General features: G+C 49.8%; 1 protein-coding gene across 3 annotated transcripts in view; it reads right to left on the bottom strand.

The window, feature by feature from the left end:
• The window catches only part of LOC119965251 (sodium/potassium-transporting ATPase subunit beta-1-interacting protein 1-like), an 840540-nt gene that overhangs the window by 777087 nt on the left and 46449 nt on the right, over positions 1-17004 (bottom strand). Inside the window, exon 1 of one of the 3 annotated variants that reach the window (XM_038795764.1) lies at positions 2938-2957. The exons of the other annotated variants lie outside the window; for them this stretch is intronic. The gene's annotated coding sequence lies outside the window, so the exon portion shown is untranslated. Of the gene's footprint in view, positions 1-2937; positions 2958-17004 lie in introns of those variants that run through there. 3 annotated transcript variants of the gene reach the window in all.

The following is a 17004-nucleotide window of genomic DNA, read 5'->3' as shown; positions in this document are numbered from 1 at the left end:
CTGATAATTACAGTCCTGGGATAAGGCTTTTAGGTCTCTGAGGAATTCTTCTAGCGATTCTGTAGGGCGCTGGCGGCGAGTAGTAAAAAAGTGGCGCGCGTAGACCTCATTGATAGGCCTCACGTACATTCTATCGAGTAGGGCCAGGGCCTCTGTATATGAGCCGGTACAGTTTAGCTGAGTAGATATACGATGGCTCACCCTCGCGTGCAGTAGACTGAGTTTCTGCTCCTCCATCGTTTCTGTGGTGCTTGCATCAGCCAGGTAGGCCTTAAAACATCGGAGCCAATGCGAAAAGATTTCTTTCACCTCTGCATCCTGCGGGTCGAGTTCCAGTTGATTAGGCTTGAGGGCTGATTCCATGGTCATTCCTTACTGTTTCTTAAGACGATTAAATTGATGAGACCGTCAATTCACGTGACACGTGGTTAGAAGTGAACAGTGGTTTTAATCATCTTACAACAGAGCCTGCCTGTGACAAGATGAACTCCAGATGAACTGGCAGGCAGGCTCTCAGCATCAACCTTTATACTTCCGGTTAGGGGAAGGAGCCGTGGGTGGAGCCCAGTACAAACTCCCGTACACTCCCAGAGCATCTCCCCCTAGTGGCAGAGCAGCGCAACTGCTCATGTGCCGAGCTTACAGAGACATAGTGTACATGTGTAATACAGTGTGAATTACACTACTGTGATTCACCACAGCCCAAATCCGATATCACACTGGGCACATCAAAGAACAATACGGCACAGGAACAGGCCCATCAGCCTTCCAAGCCTGTGCCGACCATGGTACCTGCCTAAGCTAAAACCGTCTGCACTTATGGAGTCCGTATCCTTCCATTCCCACCCTATTCATATATTTGTCTAGATGTCCCTTAAATGCCGCTATCGTACCTGCTCCCACCACCTCCCCAGGCAGCGAGTTCCAGATATTTACCACCCTTTGTGCAAAAACATCTGTTCTAAACTTTTCCCTGCGCACTTTAAACCGATGTCCCCTAGTACTTTCCAACCCTAGGAAAGAGCATCTGACTATCCACTCTGTCCATGCCACTCTTAATTTTGTCGGCATCAATCAGGTTGCCTCTCAACCTCCGTCGTTCCAGTGAAAACAGGCCAAGCATCGCAAGTCACCCGACTGTCACCCCTTGCTGGGTGTGATCCAGACAATGATACTTAAATTAGTCATTCGGGTCATTTAAATATGGCACCGTAGCATTCACCCGCCCGGGAGTCACTGGCCACACTGGCAAGGACTCTACTGGACGCCAATTAGTACTGGGCTCTACAAATGGAGACCGGTCATGATGGCCACTTGGATGTCTCGGAGGCCATTGGAGCTGCCGGTGGTCCGGGACATGCTGGGCAGTACTGTGGCACTCCCTTGGGCACCCGGGCATCCCGATTGTGCCAACGTGACACTGCCAGGGTGCCTGGGGAACTGCCCAAATGCCAGGTTGGCATTGCCAAGGATTGGAGCATTCGGGGGGGGGGGGGGGGGGGGTTAACGGGGATATGAATCATAGAATCTTAGAATTTACAGTGCAGAAGGAGGTCATTTGGCCCATCGAGTCTGCACCGACCCTTGGAAAGAGCACCCCATTTAAGCCCACACTTCCAACCTATCCTTGCAACCCAGTAATCCCACCTAACCCTTTTGGACACTAAGGGTAATTAAGCATGGCCAATCCACCTAACCTACACATCTTTGGATTGTGGGAGGAAACCGGAGCACCCGGATGAAACCCACGCAGACACTGGGAGAACGTGCAGACTCAGCACAGACAGTGACACAAGCCAGGAATCAAACCTGGCACCCTGGAGATGTGAATAAACTGTGCTAACCACTGTGCTACCGTGCTGCCCAAAGGGCCCTCAAATGTTGGGAGGAGTTGAAAAGACGGGGGGGGGGGGGGGGGGGTGAGGCATCCCAGAAATGGGGAAGAGTCTCAGTGACCCCATAGCGGTTGTCCTATTTGGGGTGGGGGAGGGATGTCATTGCCTGTTGGAGTTGGGGGGTAGCCTCAAGCTCAATTAGAGGTCCAAAGACCACAGTGTAGGTGTCCTTTGGTTGGGTTGGGGTGAGTTCTGCTCATCCCCTGATTCCTGTGCATTGGGACAGCATTTCTGAGGGAGTGCCAATAGCTGGTGGTCCCCCGATCGAGCCTATTCCCTTGGATGGAACAGCTTTGGTATGAGGGTGTCCAGACGGGTGATCTGGGTGACCAAGATGACCAAAGGCTTTCTGAGCACTAAAAAAATACAGGCAGCACTCAGCAGTGTGAGTTGACAGGTATTAGTAAATAGCGCCAGAGGGCTGTGTTAAAAATATGTTGAATCCAGGCAGCAAATCCGACAATTTTGTCAGAGTTTTTGTTAAGCCTCCTGCCCCCCTCCACAGCCATGGTGCCCAGGACTCGCCTTTAAATAATCACCGCCAACGGGAGACCGGAGCATGACGTCAGGAATCGGCGCTGGACACATGGATTTTTTCAATTTCAAGCGCTTCTCTGCCCGATTGCAACTCGCTCTTCTGGCATCGCGAAGCGGAGAATCCAGTCCCTTGCTTTTGGGTAGCCATATAGATTATTAAGATATTGAGATGGTAAATTTGGGGATGTACACCTCCACCTTGCAAATACGATTCCCAGTTCACAACCCTGATAATTAAATGTCTAGAGTTCAGCATGCATGTACTACTACGCTGCAGAAAATTAACACTCACAATCGCTGAAGTGTAGGTGGGAAGGAAATAAATCTGAACTGAATGTGCAAAGACCTGTCTGCAATTGTAAGAACAGTACAGGGTCAGAAATTAGTGTCAGCCCTTTCATCGGCCTCGAGGAAATCCTACCTTATTGCAATAGCAGAATCCAGGGGATTGGGTGTCACAGTAAATTAGGACCTGGTGCCGAAAAAAAATCTAAATTCAACTCACGGAGTCAATTCTCAAATGTTGTTAGCAGCAACTTCCAGATCAGTGTGTGGACTTCCATTTGAAATTAGCTCATTAAGATCTCTGTCTCCTGTGTGGTACACATAAATCTACAAACATGAGAATGTAATGGGACGACACAGAAGTAATGCCAAAGGTTCCAGCCACCTGATCATGGAGGGGGGAGGGAGGGGGGGGGGGGGGGGGGGTGGCCGTTCCAGAAGGAGAGAGAGAGGATATTAATGTTTCAGCTCTGTAATGATTTGCACATACATGAAATGGGAAAGTTTCATTCTTCAGTCGGGAATAGTTGCAAATTAATAACTATTTTGTGGGCAAGCGGGGTGGCATTTGCGAATGACAAATAGCAGGTTTCCCATGGAACTGTGATGGTCCGCCCCACTTAGGAGAGCTGAATTTCCAGTGGCTGACTGCTCACTAAGGCCCCATCTGTTCATACCCATGTTAATGATTTTGTGCAGTATTCACAGGAGGTAGAGGGCCTGCAACTTCCCCTTGCTGAATAGATTGGTCGCGCATTGATCTCATTGCTGTCTGTGGAATTGTGTTGCACGTGAAGAATGGAACGAATGGCAGGTTTTCAGATGGTTAAGAAATTCAATATAAATGTTCCATAAATGCAATTTCATTCTACTTATAATGAGATTAAGTTTAATGTGCAGGGAAGCAACTTGAGAAGCAAACACATCAACAAATCTAGGCTTCCAACTGTGTTTGGATCACACATAACCTCCCCACCACCCCCCCACCCCCGAGTTTGAAACACTATCAAGTGTTCGCACATTTCTTCAGTATACTGCTCCAAAGAGATAGTGATCCAAGAATTGATATGAGAAAGTCACCTTCTGTATGAGGTGGAAGACGGAATCTATCGGTCGCGTTGAACGGGAAAAGCAGCATGGCGTGGCACAATGCGACCGTAAATGCTGTGAGATGCCACTTCCAGGATCTACCCGGCTTGCCACGCATCGCGAAATCTAATGCAATCTCATGGGACATTGCAATGTGAATCAGACCCATTGTGCACAGGATCACTTTCTGGTAAATCTGCATATTAGAACAAGGCAACCAGTCCCCTTCTAATATGAGTTCCCGAGATCTAACCATGGTGTGGGATCTAACTTATTTGCCTCGGAGACCTCGGGCATGTGCAGTTCAGTGCTGGTGAGGAATTGAACAAAGGAATGTGATATAAAATAGGATAATTAGTTAGAATAATGTAGAGGATAGGGCCGGTCCGATGGTAGTGAGTTCACAGACAAAGAACAAAGGAATTCAGCAAAGCATGGCCAGGAAGGGGGCAGGGGAGCCTCGTGCAGAGGATGGTGAAAAGGATGCTGGGTAACAAGAGGCCCAGGGTTGAGGAATGCGAAGTGAGCCAATCAGGATATATGCCAGGTCAGGAGGTATATAGGATGACCAATGGGAATCTTGTATGTGAAACTTGATGCCATTTGAATGATATGTGCAGAGATCTCTTTGTATTCGACCTCACTTGGTTCTGGGAGCTTCAGGAGACAGTATGTGTTCTGAATCTCTATAGAGCGGGTCAGCCTTGCAAGCAACCGCTGGCGCGCATAATTGGATCTGAGGCCTGCAACAAATACATCGCGGACGGCGAGTTCCCTATGTTCTGCAGCATTTACAGCTTGGTAATTACAGTCCCGGGAGAAGGTTTTTAAGTCTCTTAGGAATTCTTCTAGCGATTCTGTGGGGCGCTGGCGGCGAGTAGTAAAAACGTGGCGCACGTAGAGATCATTTTTTTTATTTTTTTTAAATGTTTTTTTATTGAGTTTTCATATTTTATATTGAACAAATAACAAATTATTAGAGAGAGAAAAAAAACACGCAAAAATTAACATGTATATTTACAGGTAAGCATCTTCGTAATAACAGCTGTGGCCGCCCCCTTTAGCCGGCTTACATATTTTACATTCCGCAATATGGCCAAGGCACATGTTTATAGGCATTTATTTACAGTTTGGTTTTGGGCCTTAGCTAGCCATCAAACCCCCATAACGAACCCGTAGCCCCCCCCCCCCCCCCCCCCCCCCCCCCGGCTACCTTCCCCCGATTCCCGTCCATTTTCCCCTGATTCTTGGCCACCCGACTATTCTTCCTCTTGTACGTTGGCCACAAACAGGTCCCGGAACAATTGCATGAATGGCTCCCACGTTCTGTGGAAGCCGTCATCCAACCCTCGGATGGCGAATTTGATTTTCTCCATTTGGAGAGATTCCGAGAGGTCGGACAGCCAATTTGCAGCTCTGGGCGGTGCTGCTGACCGCCAGCCAAACAGGATTCTACGGCGGGCGATCAGGGAGGCAAAGGCAAGGGCGTCCGCCCTCAGACCAGCCAGAATGGATCTGGCTGGTCTGAAACCCCGAAGACCGCCACTATCGGGCATGGCTCCACCCTCACCCCCACCACTTTGGACATAGCCTCGAAGAAGGCTGTCCAGTACTCCACAAGTCTGGGGCAAGACCAGAACATGTGGGCGTGGTTGGCCGGGCCTCTTTGACACTGTTCACATCTGTCCTCCATCTCCGGGAAGAACCTACTCATACGGTTTCTTGTTAAGTGGGCTCTATGTACCACTTTTAGTTGCGTCAGGCTGAGCCTTGCGCATGTGGAGGTGGAGTTGACCCTATGCAGTGCTTCGCTCCAGAGTCCCCACCCTATCTCCATCCCCAGGTCGTCCTCCCATTTCATTCTTGTTGCATCCAGTACAGTGTCGTCCCTTTCTACCAGTCGGTCATACATGTCGCTACAGTTCCCTTTCTCTAGGATACTTGCGTCCAGTAGGTCTTCCAGTAGTGTCTGTCGTGGCGGTTGTGGGTACGTCCTTGTCTCCTTTCGTAGGAAGTTTTTGAGCTGCAGGTACCATAGCTCGTTCCCCCCAGCTAGCCGAAATTTCCCTGTCAGTTCGTCCAGTGTTGCGATCCTGTCATCCATATATAGGTCCCTGACTGTCAGTGTCCCCCCGTCCTGCCTCCACCTTTTGAAGGTGCCGTCAGTCAGTGTTGGTGTGAACCTATGGTTGTTGCAGATGGGAGCCTTGTCTGCCATTTTGGTCAGGCCAAATTGCTACCGCAGTTGGTTCCAGGATTGGAGGGTGGCTGTCACCACTGGGCTGCTGAAGTGTTTTTTGGGTAGGGATGGGAGTGCTGCCGTGGCGAGGGCCCGGAGGGAGGTCCCCATGCAGGAGGCCTCCTCCACACGCACCCACTCGGCTTCTGGCTTCTGGATCCATCCCCTTACTCGCTCGGCTGTTGCCGCCCAGTGGTAGAATTGTAGATTCGGGAGGGCTAGCCCCCCACTGGATTTTGTTTTTTGTAGGACCTTCTTTGGGATCCTAGCATTTTTGCCCCCCCATACGAACGCCATGATGAGTTTGTCAAGCACTTTGAAAAAGGCCTTGGGGATGTAGATCGGAATGGATCTAAACAGGAAGAGGAACCTGGGCAGTACGTTCATTTTGATCGTCTGGACTCTCCCCGCGAGGGAGAGTGGGAGTGTGTTCCATCTTTGCAGGTCCTTTTTTACTTCCTCCGTCAGGCTGGTGAGGTTCCATTTGTGGATCCCTTTCCAGTCATGGGCTATTTGGATCCCCAGGTAGCGGAATTTGTGTCGGGCTTGTTTGAACGGCAGCCCCTTTAGTGCTGCCCCCCCCCCCCCCCCCCCCCCCCCCCCCCCACTTTTGCTCATGTTGAGTTTGTTGCCTGAGAAGGCTCCAAACTCTTTCAGGAGCGCGATGATTCCGTCCATGCTGCTTTGTGGGTCCGAGATGTAGAGGAGCAGATCATCTGCATAGAGTGAGACTTTGTGCTCTTTGCCTCCCCTTCAGATCCCCCTCCAATTTGTTGCTGCCCTGAGCGCGATTGCTAGCGGTTCAATTGCTAGTGCGAACAGCAGCGGGGACAGTGGGCATCCTTGTCTGGTGCCCCTGTGCAGCTGGAAGTATTGGGAGTTGGTATTGTTGGTCCGTACACTCGCCATGGGAGCGTTGTATAGGAGCTTTACCCAAGCGGTGAACCCTGTTCCAAGCCCGAACCACTCCAGTACCTCTATGAGGTATTTCCATTCGACTCTGTCGAAGGCCTTTTCTGCGTCCAGGGAGACGATCACCTCTTGTGTTCTCTCCCCGGAGGGGGTCATTATCACGTTCAGCAAGCGCCTGATGTTCGAGGTAAGCTGTCTACCTTTGACGAAGCCCATCTGGTCCTTTGTGACCACCTCAGGTACACAGTCTTCTAGCCTTTTGGCCAGTATTTTGGCGTCTGCGTTCAGCAGAGATATGGGTCTGTATGACCCACATTCCACTGGGTCTTTGTCTTTCTTAGCGAGATTGAGGCCTGTGCTAACGTGGGTGGCAACGTGCCCCTAGCTAGCGAGTCTGTGAACATCTCCCGCAGGTGCAGGGCCAGCGCTGTCGCGAATTTTTTGTAGAAGTCCGCCGGGAATCTGTCCGGTCCCGGCGCCTTCCCCGTCTGCATGGAGCTAATGCTGTCCATGATCTCTCCCAGTGCTAGTGGTGCTTCCAGGTCCCGTTTTCTGCCCTCCCCCACGACTGGAATGTCCAGTCCATCAAGGAACCGGTTCATCCCAGCCTTCCCCGTTGGGGGCTCTGAGGTGTACAGCTCTTGGTAGAAGGCCTTGAAGGTTTTGTTAATCCTCTCTGGTTTTGTTTCCAACATGCCTCTGGTACCCCTGATTTGCGCAATTTCTCTGCTGGCTGCCTGCTTTCTTAGCTGGTGTGCCAACAGCCGGCTGGCTTTGTCTCCGTGTTCGTACAGGGTCCCGCGCGTCTGGCGGAGTTGGTGCACTGCTTTCCTGGTGGAGAGCAGGTCAAAGTTCCTTTGTAGTTCTTTTCTCTCCGCCAGGAGCTCTACGGTCAAGGCCTCCGAGTATTTACGGTCTACCTCCAGTATGGAGTCGACCAGCTTCTGCCTAGCCACCCTTTCCTCCCTATCTCTTTGCGCTTTGAAGGCAATGATTTCCCCTCTTAGTACGGCCTTAAGCGCTTCCCAGAACGTGGAGGATGAGACCTCCCCGTTTTGGTTGTTCTCCGTGTACTCTGCTATGGCCCGCGCTATCCTTTCGCTGAAGGCCTTGTCAGCTAGTAAGGCACCGTCCAACCTCCATGTGGGGCGCTGGGCCCTTCCCGTCTCTAGCCGCACGTCCATGTAGTGTGGAGCATGGTCTGATATCACAATTGTGGAGTATTCCACCTTGTCTATCCCTGGAAGCACCGTTTTCCCCACCACAAAGAAGTCAATTCTGGTGAACACGTTGTGTACTGGGGAGAAGAAGGAGAATTCTTTCTCCCCCGGGTGGGCGAACCTCCAGGGGTCCACTGCTCCCATCTGCTCCATAAAGTGACTGAGTTCCCTTGCCATGCTTGAGGTTTTCCCCGTTTTGGGGTTTGATCTGTCCGTCTTTGCATCCTGTACACAGTTGAAGTCCCCCCCATGATTAGTCGATGCGTCGCTATGTCCGGGATTTCTGCCATGGTCTTTTTGATGAAACTTTTGTCGTCCCAGTTGGGCGCATACACGTTGACTAGGATTACCGGTGCCCCATCCAGGGCCCCGCTGACCATGACATACCGCCCCCCCTGCGTCTGTAACCGTCTTTGTCGCCCTAAACATTGTCCCCTTGCCGATCAGGATCGCCACCCCCCTGGCCCTTGTCCCATAACAGGAATGGTAGGTTTGTCCCACCCAGCCCTTTCTTACCCGCTGTTGGTCCTGCTCCCTCAGGTGCATCTCTTGGAGGAAGACTATGTCGGCCCTCATGTTTCTGAGGTGGGTGAGGACTCTAGATCTCTTCACTGGGCCGTTAAGTCCCCTTATGTTCCAGGTGATTATCCTGGTGGCGGGACGTCTGCCCCCTCGTTCCTGTGGGATTAACCATACTTATCTGGTGGATGTGCCCCTGCCCTCCGGGGTTTCCCTTTGTTAGGGGGCCGTCCAGGATGGCCGCTATCACTGCTCTCCCCATGCGGTCGGGTCTCTGCGCTCCGGGGTTTCCCCTTGTCCTGGGGGCACCCGCCATGGCCGTCCACTGTGTGTCCGCCACGCGGGTAGTCCCCTGCACTCCGGGGGCCCCCTTCGCCCACAGACCGTACTGGGTGGGTGCTTGCAGCGGTTCCTTGTTTCGAGCCCTTGGTTGTGGCACTTTGTAGCCCTGTTCCTTTTCTGGCCTCTTTTGTCCCTTTGTCCCTGCATTTCCCCTCCCTGGTCTCTCGCACCCTGAGTGCCCCCCCCCCCCCCCCACCGCTCTCTCCCTTTCCCCCCCTCCCCTGTATACCCCTCCTTTGCCCCTCTATCCCTCTATCCCCTATTCCTGTCCCCGTTTGCTCTCCCGACTTTAATGGGTGATCCCCCCACTCCCCTGCCTGGCGCCTTCCCCCCTGTTGGGGGTGCACTGCGGCCCTGCTTTGTTGCGTGCCCCCATCGCTAGCTTTCCTGCTAGTACGGTGGCTCCCCTCTCGGAGGTTGTTGTCTCGCTTCTCCTCTACCTGGCCTCTACGGTTTTCTGCCCGCTCTTCCCCCATCCTACCCTGCACCCCTCTCGCCTGCTCTCCCTTTTCCACTACTCTCGTTCCCTCGTGCTGGGGCCTGGCCTCCCACCTGGAGCGGTCCCTTGGGCAGTGGGTTGTTTTTGTTCTGGGTGTTCCTGCCGGGGGTGGGCTGGCTTTGCCTCGCCCCTCCCCACCCCCCCGTCGGCGTGTCGTTGCTCCTTGCCAGGGGTCCCTCGTCCCTACCTCCCCTGGTGTTTTTCCAGCCCGTGCTCCTCGACGAACCTATTTGCCTCAGCAGGGGCTGTAAAGAAATATTCCTTGTTTTGGTATGTGACCCAGAGTTTCGCTGGGTACAGCACTCTGCTCCTGTAGAGAGCTGCTTTCGCTCCGTTGAACTCAGCCCGTCTCTTAGTTATGTCTGCTCCAAGATCCTCATGTATTCGGATGGCGTGCCCTTCCCATTTGCAGGCTCTATTTTCCTTAGCCCAGCGCAGGATTGCCTCCCTATCCCGGTACCGATGCAGTTTGGCTATGACTGCTCTCGGTTGTTCCCCTGCCTTGGGCTTCGGGCGCAGCGACCGATGAGCTCTGTCCATTTCCGGTGGGGTGGGGAAAGTTTCCCTCCCCACTAAGTTGCCCAGCATCGCAGATACGTATGCTGTGGGGTTTCTACCACCGGTCCCCTCTGGCAGGCCCACTATCCTAACATTTTGCCTTCTCAAGCTGTTTTCCTGGTCATCTACCCTGCCCTTCAGGCTCCCCTGTGTTGCGCCCAGTCTCGCCACTTCCCTCTCCAGGTCCATGACCCGGTAGCTCATGTCGGTCGCTGCTTTCTCCAGCTCTTTAATGGTTGCCTCATGGGCTTCCAGTTTCTCCCCTTGGGATTCCAGTTTCTTCCCTTGGGCATCCACTTTCTCCTCTAATTGGTCAGAGCCTGCTGCACCCCTGACATGGCCCTGGTCACTGCTGCCTATACTGCGGCCTCTTTGTCTGCTTTCCCCTCTGCCTTGATTGCCTGCAGCTGCTCCCTCACCACCTCAGCAAAGGCTTCCTTCCAATTCCAGCTCCCCTCTAGCCCCGGGGGAGAGGGTACCTGTCTGTCCGGCTCTTTTTGATGCGGCGATACATCCGTCCCGCCGCTTCGTGTGCTAATCCGCTCGCCTGAGCTGGTTTGCCCTTTGTCCCGTCTGCTTCTGGTGCTCCCTCTCCCTTGGCTCCCTTCTGGCGTTTTTGTCTCCCCCTTCCCTTTCATCTTTTCTTCTCCCCTTGTTTTTCTTTCCCCCCCTTTTCCGCACCCTATTTTTATTTTTTTAATTTATTATTATTTATTTATTTATTTATTTTATAAAATACCTTTTTTTGTCTCTTCCTTTTTTTTTCATCTGCTCCCTTCTTTCCTTTACCACTTTATTTTATTTATTTACTTATTAATTATTTTCTCCCCCCCCCCGCTTTTATGCAACTCCTCTCAGGTGGGCTTACTTTTGATGGGTGGGTGTAAAAAGAGAGAAAGTAATATATATACCCCTCCCCCCTCTCTCTTTAACAGTTTTCTTTTGGGTATTTTAAAATAAAAGTCCCCCCCCCCCCCCCCTCATTAGGTTGCTGGTCGCTGCCGCACCGCTCTGCTCCTGGCCTGCGTTGGGGGGGGGAGGGGGGTGTGTGTGTGTGTGTGTGTGTGGACCTGCCGCTGCCACACCGCTCCGCTCCTGGCCTGCGTAGGGGGGGGGGCGGGGGAGGGGGGTGTGTGTGGACCTGCCGCACCGCTCCGCTCCTGGCCTGCGTTGGGGGGGGGGTGTGGTGTGTGGACCTGCCGCCGCACCGCTCCTGCTGCCGCCGAACCGCACCTGCCGCTGCCGCCGCCGAGGATCCTCCGCTGACAGGTTTTGGGGGGGGGTGCGTCCCTTTCCTTCCCTTCCCTTCCCTGCTCTTTGCCGCTACGGGAGCCCCTCTCCGTGCGACCGCTCCGCTTGCCGACCGGAAGTCGATATCACGTAGACCTCATTGACGGGCCTCACGTACATTCTGTCGAGTAGGGCCAGGGCCTCTGTATATGAGCCGGTACAATTAAGTTGAGTAGATATACGATGGCTCACCCTTGCGATCAGTAGGCTGAGTTTCTGCTCCTCCGTAGTTTCAGTAGTGCTTGCTTCAGCCAGGTAGGCCTTAAAACATAGGAGCCAGTGTGAAAAGATTTCTTTCGCCTCTGCATCCTGTGGGTCGAGTTCCAGTTGATCAGGTTTGAGGGCTGATTCCATGGTCATTCCTTACTGTTTCTTAAGACGATTACATTGATGAGACCATCAATTCACGCGACACGTGGTTAGAAGCGAACAGTGGTTTTAATCGTCTTACAACAGAGCCTGCCTGTGACGAGATGAACTGGCAGGCAGGCTCACAACAGCAATCTTAAAACATCCGGTTAGGGGGAGGAGCTATGGGCGGAGCCAAGGGTGGAGCCCAGTACAAGGTCCTCATCTCCCCCTATGGGTAAAGCCGAGCAACTACACATGATCTAGTACAAGGTACAGGCTCAACACATGTTGTACAATACAGTGTGGATTATTAGTGATTCACCACAATGTCCTTCTTGCATTTCACTACCAGATGTTCAAGTGGAGCGGATCCACCGGAGATGGCAACAGTTTATCGGCTTTTTTGGAGATCTAGACACCATCAACCGTTAGGAGTTTTAGGTACAAGTGTTTAACGTAAGTTCCTTTTTCTTTGTTTGTAATATTTGTATTCTTGTATTTCTGTTGATTGTTTGTTCATATGAAAAACTTTAATATACATACTTTAAAAAACATTAGGTACGAAGGATGTTTTGCAGCGCAATGGGTAGTGTCCCTGCCTCTGAGCCAGAAGCTCCAGGTTCGAGTCCCAGATGTCTTTTTACCACAATGGTTTTGTTATCAACAACTGTCATAATTAGTCTTTTAATATCCAGGTTGTTACTGAATTCAAATTGCATAATCTACTGTGATGGGATTCAAACCTGGGCCCCCTGAACGTTACCCTGGGTTTCTGTATTACTAGTCCAGTAACAATACCACTACGCCACCGCCTCTCTCCAATTTGCATTGTGGGGTAATGTGAATCAAGGATGTACAAGAGGCCAGAATTAAGCATGCAGAGACCTCAGAGGGTCACAAGAGGAACTAAGCCCTAGAGATTTGAAAGGAAGACTGAACATTTAAAAAAAAATGAAACCTGGACACTCCAAGAATAGTTTGTTGATTATAGCATGCTCCAAGCTCCTGGTTCATTTGTGCAAGATCAGCCACAATGTTCCCCAGCAAGTGTAAAAAAAACTTGGCGCCACGGGGTACGCACGTGCACAGTGGCTTCCTTCTTCGCGCCGGCCCCGACGCAACATCATGAAGGGCTACAGGAGCCAGCATGGAGGAAAGGAGGCCACCAGCCCGAGAGGCCGGCCCGCCGATCGATGGGCCCCGATTGCGGGTCAGGCCACAACGGAGCCCCCCCCCCCCCTCATAGGCCGCCCCCGGACGCTTCCATGCCAAGGTCCCGTCGGCTAAGAGCAGGTTAGAACGGCACTGGACGGGACTCAAGATTTGTGTGACAGCCGCTCGGCCCATCCCCCCCACCGGAGCCCCGCGGATCGCCCCGCGATTCTCCGCACTGCAGGGAATCACGTCCCGGCATCGGGGCAGCGTGGCGCGATTCACGCCGGTCGCGCCGATTCTCCGGCCCAGCCCCGGGCAGAGAGAATCCCGCCCAGAATTCCTTCAGGTAACATTTTACATAATAGAAGCAAACCACTTTGTATTAACCAGCTGACCTTTGAAATAGACAAATATTCCCAAGTCTCCGCATGGGCTCATAAATCAGACAATTAACTCTGAGCCGGAGGAAAATAAAAAGAGGAAATTCTAGGTTTTAAGGTAGAGATGGCTGAAAGTACATAGTCACCATTGGTGGGATGATTAAAAAGGGGGATGTTAGAGTTGGAAGAACATTGAGATATGCAAGGTTGGAGGAGGTTACAAAGTTAGAGAGACATAGAGGGATTTGAAAACAAGGATGAAAATGCAAATAAAAAGAGGCATTGTTACACCAGACCTGCCAGCAATCAGAGGGGTGATGGGCGAATGGGAGTTTACTGAGCAGAGATTTAGATGAGCTCAAGATTGCGGAAAGTCAAAAATTGGAGATCGGCCAAAATATCAATGAATTGCCAAATCTTATGGGGAACACAATGCACAGATAAGGATGGATTAAGGGTTCATTTACATTCTCAGACCCACCTTCTGGTGGTATACTGCAAATCATTGTCCACCAGACGTAAACAGGGAAACAGAGAGAATGGGCCATGAGGTTCCATCTGCTCCTGATGGCTCGACTACAAATCTTATATTTGCATTGTGCCATCAATGTGATTGCAGTTTCAGGGTAATCTCAAACGCCTTCCAGACAATGCGCGTCACTGCAGGGAATTTCCATGGTTTGTAATCCTTTCAATTCCAGCAGCTGTAAGGGGTCACAGCAAACTGTGGTATTAGATCAACAAATGTGGGAAATTGATTGGCTTCAATCAATCGAAACATTGATCAACAGTTGCTCAAAATAAATTGTTAATTCCTCCTCACTGACCCCCTAATTATCGGGCATCTGGAAACAGCAAGCAACATTTAGTTGATGGTCTTTCATGTTTTTGAGGATTATTGGCCTGTCATCATCTGCTGTAACCTTCCCTGCAAATGATACGCATCAGAAGATATTGCATTTGAATTTTATGATGAAATATCCACTGGACAATGTTAACACAGATTGAACTTCAAAAGACTGGAGTGCTCACTTGCAGCTTTCGCTGAAAGCAAAGGAGATACTATTCAAAATTAATTACATCTCCCTGAAGCATGGAATTAAAAGACGTTCAAACAATGGCTGGTTAGAATCAGGGACTTCATAAAGCAGGAAGCTTGGAGATATCACAGTGTGATTTAAAGGATGTGATGGTTGTAGAGGCGGGTTGCCTCACATCCTTTAAAAAATATCTGGGTGAGTACTTGACATGTCTTAACATTTGATGCTAAGGGCCAGGTACTGGCAAAACAGATTAGGATTGGCAGATCAGGTGCCTTTCATGTGGTAGTGCAGATTCGATAGGCCAAAGGGACTTTTCTGCACTGTATTTTTCTTTGATTTTGTGTGAACCAAGGATCAGATCTGTGACAAAAAACACTTGGGATTTGTTTATGATGCACCAAGTATTCGGCAAGCAGGACATAGAGATGATGCTTCCTCTTTCAAGGGTTAGGCATCAGCTAAGGGACATGAATGGTCACAAGTAAAATCCAATAACCATGGATTGGGTCATGAATACATTTCAATAGTGAATTTGGGAGAAGACTCGTTAGAATGAAGCACTTGCTCTCATGTGGATTAGTGAAGGTGAATAGCATTTAGGGGAAGCTAGGTACGTACATCAGTGCGACGGGAATAAAAGGTCATGCTGATATAGTTAGATTAAATAAGGTGTGAGGAGGCTTGTATAGAGCATAAATACTATCATGGACCAGTTGGGAAAAAGATCTATTGTAACAGGTTGCAACTATTTTCTACAACACACAACTTTATTATAATAGTGTTGTCGAGAGATATGCAATTGGGAATAGCTATTGGCCATTCCTGGGAGACCTTAGATGGCCATCACTCTCTTGACACAAGCATTTAAGGCTTAGCAGTCCAATTCAGAGATTGGTAGAGGATTGGATTGGTAGTGGTGGAAGTGGAAAGGAAAAGGAAGCAAATCATTTTCCAGCAATTATGGTATAAGCCAAGCTTAATAGAGAAGGAGGCATTTCCCTCCAAGTCAATTTTGTGTATTCAACAAGGCAACTCCCTACCTGTGGGAGCACCTTTATCACATAAGCTGCAGTGGTTCAAGATAGTTTCTCACCACAATAACCAACTTAAGGGCAATAAATACTGGCTTGCCAATGACTCCCAGATCAAAGAACAAATAATTTAAAAATTGTACGAGTTACACATGGATCAAAACAAAGACGAATGGTAGGCTCTCTTCACTGGAAGGGTATTTATGAACTTTATGAGTTATAAAACAATAATCTGCCAGTTTTTAGGATCATGGATGTGGTCTGTAGCTCATTGGACCTCCGTGTCAGCGGGCAATGGATTCAAGATCCACTCCAGAGACTTGAGCACACTATCAACGCCGAGACCTCCATACGGAGGGAGTGCTACATACTCAGAGATGCTGTTTTTTTGGATGAAATGTTCAACTAAGGCCCCATAGCCCTACTAGATGGATGGAACGGTTCTAATGGCATAATTTCAAAGAGAATCAGTGGTGATTCCGTCCCCTGACCTACCCATCCCATGTCCTAGCCAATATTTACCCCTTGACCAAATCACCAAAACATATTCGGGATTTCCTGGCCTCACCGCACCGTGTTTCCCAGTGGCAGGAGGCGGGATCTTCTGGTCTCTTCTCTGTCAGTGGGATTTCTCTTAGAATCCGCACCATCCCCGGAAAACCCATGGCTGTCGGCGGGACCGGAAGATCTTGCCCATTATCATATTGCTGTTTGTGGGGCCTTGCAAATCGGCTGCTGTGTTTTCTTACATGACAACAGTAACTACACGTTTTGAGCACTTTGAGATGCTCCATGCAATCCTTTAACTTCTTTGCCTCTCATCCAAATTGGCAAACGCAGTTTTGCATGTTGCTGCGACTGAAGTGCTGAACCCCTGGGTTGCTAATCGAATAATCATAGTCATTACACAACCACTATTATTCATTGTTACTGCAACAGTTTGCTTTTACTTTTACCATTTAATAAGCTGGATAGGTAGTTAAAAAAAACAAGCTGAATATATAGATCATGAGACATGGCTAATAACACCAGCAGCTAAAAAAAACTAGCACGGGATCCCAAAGTTATTTCTAGAGAATGCTGGAGATTTATCTAGTTCTATGAATAAGTGAAAACAGACTCTGGGAAAATTGGCAACTGGAACACACAAATGAAAAGAAGTCTGGCGATATAAAGGCTATTAAAAAAAATTGAAAGAGAGAGAAAAATTTTTGGAATTGCAGCCTTGATTTGACTGTTATCTGGGGATTTGATATTGTTAAACTAAAGCAGTTTGTTCACTGTTTAAGATGCTACATCCCTGTAGTTTCAAAGCTTCGAACCATTTAGTTTCAAAAATGGGGTTGACGACCTTCTAAAAACAAAAAGGAGTGAAAAGTAGGATGAGACAAATGCATTATATTTTCCATCACACTGATCTTCCTCTTAGTTATTTTTCCAGCTGGCTTCTCTCCCTCATGATTCGCTTCAGTGCAGTCAGTGTGAAAATGTTATTTCCAGCATCAAACTGGTTATCAGTAAGGTGCAAAAATAAATCTTTTCACTTGATGCCAACTTTTTTTTAAAAATGGATGCTGAAACTGGCCTGAAAATGTGGTTGAAAAACGACATTCACCACAATTCTGCATCACTCTCGAGTTTGCTCCATGCCAAAAATGT

This window comes from Scyliorhinus canicula, chromosome 1 (assembly GCF_902713615.1).
Source record: "Scyliorhinus canicula chromosome 1, sScyCan1.1, whole genome shotgun sequence".
Lineage (NCBI taxonomy): Eukaryota > Metazoa > Chordata > Chondrichthyes > Carcharhiniformes > Scyliorhinidae > Scyliorhinus > Scyliorhinus canicula.
This window is presented reverse-complemented; position numbering and strand designations above follow the sequence as displayed.